This window comes from Cicer arietinum, chromosome 1 (assembly GCF_000331145.2).
Source record: "Cicer arietinum cultivar CDC Frontier isolate Library 1 chromosome 1, Cicar.CDCFrontier_v2.0, whole genome shotgun sequence".
NCBI lineage: Eukaryota > Viridiplantae > Streptophyta > Magnoliopsida > Fabales > Fabaceae > Cicer > Cicer arietinum.
Window position 1 is genome coordinate 46,429,070 of NC_021160.2, and position 9,274 is coordinate 46,438,343.

Here is a 9,274-nt window from a genome sequence, read left to right on the forward strand (position 1 = left end):
AGATCTAATATCATAGCACGGAAGACCAACCCACCTTCTATGAAGGGATAGGAAGATTCTCACCTAATCGGTTGGTTTCTTTGGCTTTTAGCTCTGATTTTCTATATATGTATCATACTGTACAAACAACAAACTTCCATTTAAGGTGTAACAAGATACATAGAATACATACAGAGCAATCTAATTGGGGTTTGCTTGGATTTGTTATGTAGTTTTTGTCTACGTACTATACATAAAACTGTGATTGTTTTGGCAACATATGTGATTTTCAACCGTACGAGAGTTGTGTTACGGGCCACACAGTTTTTATTTCTACATAAAATATTTAAATGAATTGGGTGTAAGAGATTCATTGGAGTTGGAACAAATTTCAAGACCGGAGAAATAATTACTTATTAGTTATTATTCTTTTAATGAATGTTAGTTTAAGATTTTTGTATTTATATTAAAAAAATACAATAGTCAAAATAAAGAGGAAGTTCATTTAAAAAATAGTATAGATAAAAATATATTTAAGATTATATTAAAAATTAAAAATAACAATTTTTTTGACATAGTGGAGTCTATGTTAACCTCAAAATTTAAATTAATATCTTATAGGACATGACAATATCATATTTACAAAACTCCTTTCCATAGTCGTTATTCAATAAATTAATAAGATGGACACAAAATTAATTTACATATCAAACAAGTCAAAACACAGCTTTTTTTTTTTTAATTATGCAAGTGGCTTATAATGGAAAACAGTCATATATAATTTATGGTGGATCAAATTTTAAAAATTGTTAGAAACTTGAACAATGATCTTTTATGATATTACTCATTTTTATAAATGATACAGTTTTGGTGTTAGTTTGACGAAAAATAAATATTAATACTTGAGTATCTCAATTAAAATAAAAATATACAAAATTGTAAACTTCTATTTAAAGACCACGTCTCACTTATGGTTTATTTTAGTGGTTTTCAAGCATCATCATAGATCACATGCCACATTTTCTCACCATAAATAATGTATATTGTAAACAAAACTTACGTCGACATAGAATCATTTCATCATCAACCAAACATGATTAAATGTGAGTATCAACTAGAACTAGCAATCTAGCATACCACAAATCATGCACCAAGCTTACGTAGACATAGAATCATATTTCATCATCAACCAAACATGATTAAATGTGTGTGTCAACCAGCATACCACAAATCATATATGCACCAAGTAGTCAAATCAAATAAAAGAACCAACAAACACTTTTTGTCCCATGCACATTAACTTTTCTAGGGAAAAGGATGCTTGTATATTTATTCACCTTATTATAAATACTTTAGAAAAGAAAAAATTAAAATAATTATATAATATATTAATAATGTGAAAAAAATAATACTAAATATGTGTTTGAAAATTATAAATATACATATATAAGAACTTGTTCATAACAAGGGTCATATGATGTGATTTTTTTTTATATACATAACACAATCAGGTGATCTTACTTTATGTACTTTATAAAATAAGGATATATATATATATATATATATATATATATATATAATGTTAGCAACACACTTTTTAATATATTCTTTAATTGATTAAAATTCACATGAGTACCATTAAATTTATATGATATTTATATGATTTAGTAGAATTAATGTAAATTATAATCAGTCAAATAGAATGTGTTAAAAAATTAAATAGTGTGTTGCTAGCATTCCTCAAATTATAATAAAGGCCATGTCATGTTATGTATGTTTGATTTTGTTGCACTTGACATACATTCCATAACATCAACAAATAATATGGAGCAAAACCTTGCTTAAAATTAAACTCCAAAAAATCAATTATGCAGAGAATCTCAAGATCAATCCATCATGAAATCGACACTGAACAAGATCAGCTTAAATATGAAAAATGATAGGCGAACACCCATACACATATAGAGAAAATGATGTGATAGATGTAATATGTCGATAATAAATATAAGGATATAGAGAAAATGAGTGTTGAGACATATAAAGTATACAAATATAAGAACTCTTAAAATATGCAATAGCAATACTAAATCAATTTGGGGTGTCTGAATATTTGAAAGAGAGGTTTAAACAAATGGTTATGATTAGGGTGAGAAAGTACCTTGATATTTTATCGACAACATCAAGTAATTAATGTTTATAGAGTAAATTTTGAGGTATATCACTTCGAAAGGTAGTTTATTGTGCACTACAAGAATAAAGTAAAATAGCTAGGACTGTTTATATGACTTTAAAGCCCTCACTACATGTCTGTAAGAAAATATTGAGGGTCATAGTCATAAGAAACTGATTAAATTAATTGTCGAGGACCACTCTAGGAAACTATGTTGCTTCAATTTTGAGGGGACCAAAGTCATAAGTTTTTTCTTCATTAAATCTTTGCTAGGGTTAACGTTCTGAGTTTTAGAATGGCGGAAACAGTTTTGAATAAAATTTGGAGGGAACTGGTTGAGGGCCATGGTCATCACAATATTTAATTGTATTTATACATTATGAGGGCTTAAAACCTTACTAATTGAAGCAAGTTAATTATAGGGGTTAAATCCTTCGCTACTTTATTGATACATAACATGTATCAAGGGTTGTAACCTCGCTTCCAGACGTTGCCATAACCCTAGCCCCTTTCACTATACACGTTCAATTCTCTTCTTTCCCATTTATTCTTCTTATTGTTAGATTTTAAGTTTTATTGAGTTAAATAATATATTCAAATTGCATAATTTGTTGAGTTATGTGTGAAATGTGATATATATGTTATTTTTCATAATGTAAAATGTGTTTGACATAAAAAATGTGAAAATTAATTTTTTTAAATGTTCACTTTTATATTTTTATTTAAATATTAAAAAATGTATAATGCATTTATTGTACATTTGTATGAACATATAATATTTGTTATATTTATTGTGCATTTTTTTTTAAATGGAAAATATGTTAATATATTTATTAAGAGAAATATTAATTTGTATATTTGAAAATGTTAAATTTTTATTTGAATATTTTTATTTAATATATGTTCGTTTTTTGGATATATATTAATATGAATTTTCATTTGTATTTTATAATGAATATATTATATTTGTAATAATATTAATATATTATTATTTTAGCATATTCATTAATTATAACAATATTGAATACTGTTATACATAATATAGTGTTTTAGTTTAACGGGAGAATCCATTAATTAGACCCCAAAAATTACAATCAATGTGAACCAAAATTTAGTTTTTTATTTACGGTTTAATATATATTATTGAGTAAGAAACTCTTTTTTTGAGTTGTGCTCGTTAATACTTATTGAATTCCAAAGTTTCCCACAAATGCAAAACTTATATTCCTATTATTTTAAAGGTTTAATTACAATTTTGGTCTTCCTATTTTAGCTCAATCGCGAAAGTAGTCCCTCCTCCATTTTGTTTCTCTCCAATTTTGGTCTCCCAAACAGAATTTTGGTCCAAAACTTGATGAAATTTCATTTTTTTAAAGCACTACTATAACATTTATAATCATAAATTTCAGGTACAATTATTGCAAATGAGATCTTGAGACATTGTATGACTTAAATAAATGTAAAAAAAAAATGAAATTTCATCAAGTTTTGGACCAAAATTATGGCTGAGGGACCAAAACTGGAGAGAAATAAAATGAGAAACTACTTTCGCGATTCAGCTAAAATAGAGGGACCAAAACTGCAATTAAGCTTATTTTCAATATAATTATCAGCAGAAGTAGATCCTGTCAGCTCACTCGTATAATTATCAGCAACAGATACAACCACTACGACTTTCTCATTTGTCGAGGTCGTCATACCAATATCTTTCTCAATATCAACAAGGAGGATATTATCGATCAGATATGCCATTATTGTCGTTTGATAATAATCAACCTGATTTGAATTAACTACATCAGTCAACGGTCTTCTCCTATACAATCATCATCAGCAGCTCTAATTCAGCCTTATATGCAAACATCTGGATCATCTATTCTTCCTTATGCGAATCTCAATTCTCTGAATCTTGTTGACCAGGAAAATTTATCATTTAATGAAATGTTAAATAATTTTGATAATCAAAATCAGGGTAGGAATACACTTTTCTGTGGGGATATAAATTCAATTTTTTTTTTGTGACATTATTTTTGTTTTGAATATTTGGATATTTATTATATATAATAAATTATTTTTGTAAATAATTTGTTATACAATTTACTTAAAACAATTTACTTAATAGCAAAAAAATGTTTTTTTTTTTATGTGGAAGATATGGTAAGTAATGTCATAAACTCACACACAACCACGAGGTTTCGGGTTTGAACTCGAGACAAGACGTCTAATCTAACAATATTGACATTTGTTAGTTGAACTAGAATTTCAAGACAATAATAAAAATAATTTACTACATATATATAATAAAATATTTTTGTAAATAATAAATATATTAAAGGTTTAAATATATATTTGATCCCCTGCAAATATACCACTTTTTTATTTTAATCTCTGTAAGTTTTTTGTTTCAATTTAGTCTCTATAAAATCAGAGACGATCGACTTTGTTCCCTAACGTCAAATCAACATTAAAAGAATGAAAAGTTTTCCAAATCCCTAAACCATTCTTTTAATTTTTATTCATATTCTTTTTAATAAAATAACACTAATTATTAAATGATCAATAAATAATTAAATTTATTAATTAATATAAAATATTTTAATTTTTAATATATCATAAAAGATGATGTGTTGGTGTGAATTTATAGCCCATATATCATGACAATTTACGAATTGTCTATTTTTATAGGGACCAAAATCGATTGTCTTTGAATTTACGGGGACTAAATCCAAAAAAAAAACTTACAGGAATTAAATTTAAAAAGTGGTATATTTACATGGACTAAAGACATATTTAAAGTTATATTAAATCTAAATTAAATAATAAATTTTATTTTTTCTTATATTTTTTCTTCTAATCATTAATGAGGGTCAGAACTCTAGGTATGAATGATGCACCTTATGTTTGCGAAGGTCATCGCCTTGGGTGTTCAGCTGACACGTTTATATAATGAGGGCCAGCTAGGCTTTGGATATTTGCAATCTCCAATCAATTATTTGAGGGTTGTGGTGGCTAAGGATGGGAATAGGCTAGGTCGTCCGATAGGGGCCTATAGTCTGGCCTACTTATGGCCTGACCTGACCTGACCTGGTCTATTTAATAAAAAGGCTAGGCTCAAACTATTTTTAAAGCATATTTATTTAAATAGGTTAGACTCGGGTTTATAAAAAAACCTATTAAATCTGACAGGTCGACCTATATATATATTTAATTATTTATTAATGTTATTTTTTTATTATTATATTAGTAATATTATTTCCTATTTTAAACTCTATCAATTAGGCAATCACTCAGTAGTCATTCCATATTCGGTAGTCATTCTATATTTGGTAGTTCAATATTCGGTAGCTATTCAATTAGTCAATAACTCATTAGTCCTTCCATATTTGTTTGAGAGGTAATAATGAGTGTGTTTGTTTTAGAAAAAAAAATTCTATTATTTGAAACAAAGAATTATGTTTTAGGGTTTAAAGGACGTTTGTTTCAGATTTCTTAAATATTATTTTGTTAGAAAAATTATTTTTTATTTAATATATATAGATATGTACATTGATATTGGTATGTGGAGAGCATGTGGTATGAGTAGAAGATTTAAATATTTTAATATGAATAAGGCTTTTAAATAGGTTTTCAGACCATGTCAGACTTTTAAAAAGGTCAGGTCAAGCCGGAAAAAAAAAAAAAAACCTATAATAGGCCATAGGCATAAAAAATTAATTGTAGGTCAAACTCAGGTCTTTCAAAGTCTGGTCTGGCCTGACCTATTCCCACCTCTAGTTGTGGCCCTAGGTGCAGTGAGGGCTTTAGCCCAAGTGATTTTTTATTTTTATTATATATATATATATATATATATATAATGTTTGCATTGTTTTAAGGCTTTGACATTAGCTTTGACATTCTGACCAACCTTATACCAAGGGCCTCATGACCCTGAGAAATGGGGTTTTTTCTAGAGCTTTTCACCATTTGTTAGGGCTTATGACCCTAGGTATTCCTCCCGATTCTTATAGCGGTGGACTGTTATCTGAATATCGTTCAAAACTCTAGTGACAATAAACATTGTCTCTTGTAAGTAAAAATGGTTCTCCTCATTTTCATGGATGAGATAATGAAGTTTGATTTATGTATGCTCGATAAAAACAAGAGAAAATGAATGTGTTTATTAAAATTCAACTCATTGAATTAGTACCAATCACATCATTGTCTCAATCGCAAGAACGACAAAGACTGTGAACTTCAACTTTTGAAGTGTGTCACCAATCATCATTAGATTTTTAAATAATTTTTAAACACAAATCCACCATAGATCATATGTTATGTTGATCCACCAAAACATTCACTATATTTTTAAATTATATTATGTTCAATCCACAAACAATCTCAACGTCTCCCCTCTAGGTATGTTGAATAAAATTACTACTTATAAACAAGTTGGAAGAGGAAAGAGGAATGCATTTTCTTTGGATAGATTTAAGTGTAGCAACTTAAAGACAAACAAAAATTGTTATACAATATTTTGTTACCAAATGGTCACTTAATTGTACATAAAAAAAGTTTCACATTATTTGTGAGTCAAAGTTAAGGGTAGTTAATAAACAACACCCACAATCCTATTTATTTTACTAGGACAAAATTTACGTACACAACTCCAAGGTGGATAATATCTCATAAATATAACATGAAGTCGGATCATTAACATTGTTTATGGGAATTGTCTAATCGACTCCATACAGGGCCTAAGCTATGCACGCATGAGGGTTGACAAACTCTTTAACTCCTTAATTTCGATTGAATGCATTACCTGTTTTAATACACCGAAAAACTGTCAGATATTACATATAAAACACTAAATTAAACTCGTAATACCTCATAAATGTGACTTCATGTAGAAATAATTTTCTACTAATAATTTATTAATAATTTTTCATGGTTATATTTGAAAAGTTGACCGGATACATTATTTCAATTTCAATTTCATATTTATTTTTTATGTTTATACTTAATATTTTAATAGTGTATCAAATATGGTTATAAAAAATTGAAAGAATTAGATGTATACAATTGAAAAGCAAACACACAAATGATGTAGTTTCTCTGAACCTAAACTAACTACTGGAAATTATTTGTTAATGGAGTCCTACTCTCAATCATTTCTTTTCCCTTTCAACATAACTACTAATTTTGTGTATATACTATTATATCTTTTTTTTTTTTTTTTTTTTTGGGGAAAAAAAAATGACTATTTTATTTTTTTTTTTTTTTTTTTTATAGTGAAAATAACATGATGTGTCATTTAGAACTCGTCAACTATTTGAATTTGGATTGTGTAGTAAGTAAAAATACACATCACACAATCAACATATCAGTAACTGTTGATTTGAAATCGAATAATCTAAATTTAATACATATTTTTATTTTTTAAAATATTTAAAATGTTAAATTTAAAATTTGAATTGCTCGATTTTAATCCAACCATCATTGATGTATTGACAACATGAATGTACTCTATGCAATCTTGATCCAAAGAGTATGGTGCGCCAAGCATGATATTAATTAACAAAAAATTTACAAGTGGATAAATGAGGTCAGCCCAAAATGAAATAGCCTCTGATTATTAATGATCCACCGGGCCAGGCCCAAGTGCAACTTGCATGGGACCCTTGAACTCAAGGTGTTTGACTGACAAGGTGGAGAACCCACCTCATGTTTCGTTGATGCTCTCGGCAAGGACACTGCTAGCAAAGGATACTTCAAAAAGCTGAAATGTTTCAGAGTCATCACAATTCACAGGCCATATAATTTCAACATTTGCTAGCATCTTATGCAATTCAATACAGCTCCCTTATCCTGCCATAGTAATAATAGGTAAATTTCAATCGATAACAGTTAGAACATTGATATGCATGGCCACGATAGATACATTTTAAAACTTAAATGACTAATACAAAAAAAGAGTTAAACTTAAAAAACCACAAATGCATATTTTTCAATCTTCAATTATATTGTCATTCATTTCTTCCTCTTTTGACATAAATATATTTATTTATTCTTATTCATTTCTCTCACTATATTTTCGTACGTCAGATATCATATTCAACATAATAATATCAATATTTATTTGAACTAAACCTTACGAATTAAATATAAATTTAAAATTAAATATATTTTTTACCTTTTACAAAATAATCTTTTATGAAATTTAGTTTTTTTTTTATAGGAAATTTAATTTTTATACTATATATTTTTGTTCTCTTTATTAGTCTTCAAATTATCAAATAATGCACTAAATATGTACTCCCTTTATCTCAAAATTTATGTCATTTTAATAACTATTACACAAATTAAGATATGTAATTACCTTTATATGAAAATAGAAATTATAACTTACTTCACATAATTACCATTCATTAATACAATGAAAAAGAAAATTAAAAGAATAAAAAAAAGATATATTTAAGTAATAGTATGAAATATAATAAAAAATATTTTATTTTTTGACAAAAAATTAATATATTATTAAATGACATATAAAATGAGACAATTTTTTTTAATTAGATAAATTATATTGTGAGAGACAGTGGTGCAAATTTTGTAAATATAAGTTAATAAGAGATATAAAGAGTATGAATTTTCAATATTATTTTAGATATTACTTTTCACATCTTATTTATCTAGTCACGGTTGCGACCATGTAATATTTTGTGCCCATTTGCCTCGTATTGGCCGTGGCTAAATGTTTGTGATTACCCCTACATAAAACTGTGGCTTTTTTTTTACTATGAAATTTTGACAATTTAGTCAATGGTTTTGATTGTGGCTAAACACCTTGTTTTTTTTAGTGTCTTTAGAGACTTTTTTTAATTAAACATTGATTTTTAAAACTAAAAAAAAATGAGAAAATTAAGAGATGTAGTATCAAATATAAACTAATTTTATACTAATGTAATGTAATGAAAATAAACTATTTTGTCACTTTATTCTATCTTTGTAAATGAAATTTAAAATTAGTGGTATTTAATTTACAATGACAACTTATGTAGTCCATTGATTTTTGTTGTTGTTAAATAATAATTTAATTAATGGTTAGAGACATATATTTTAGATGTGAAGATGAAGAAATTTCGAAGTTCG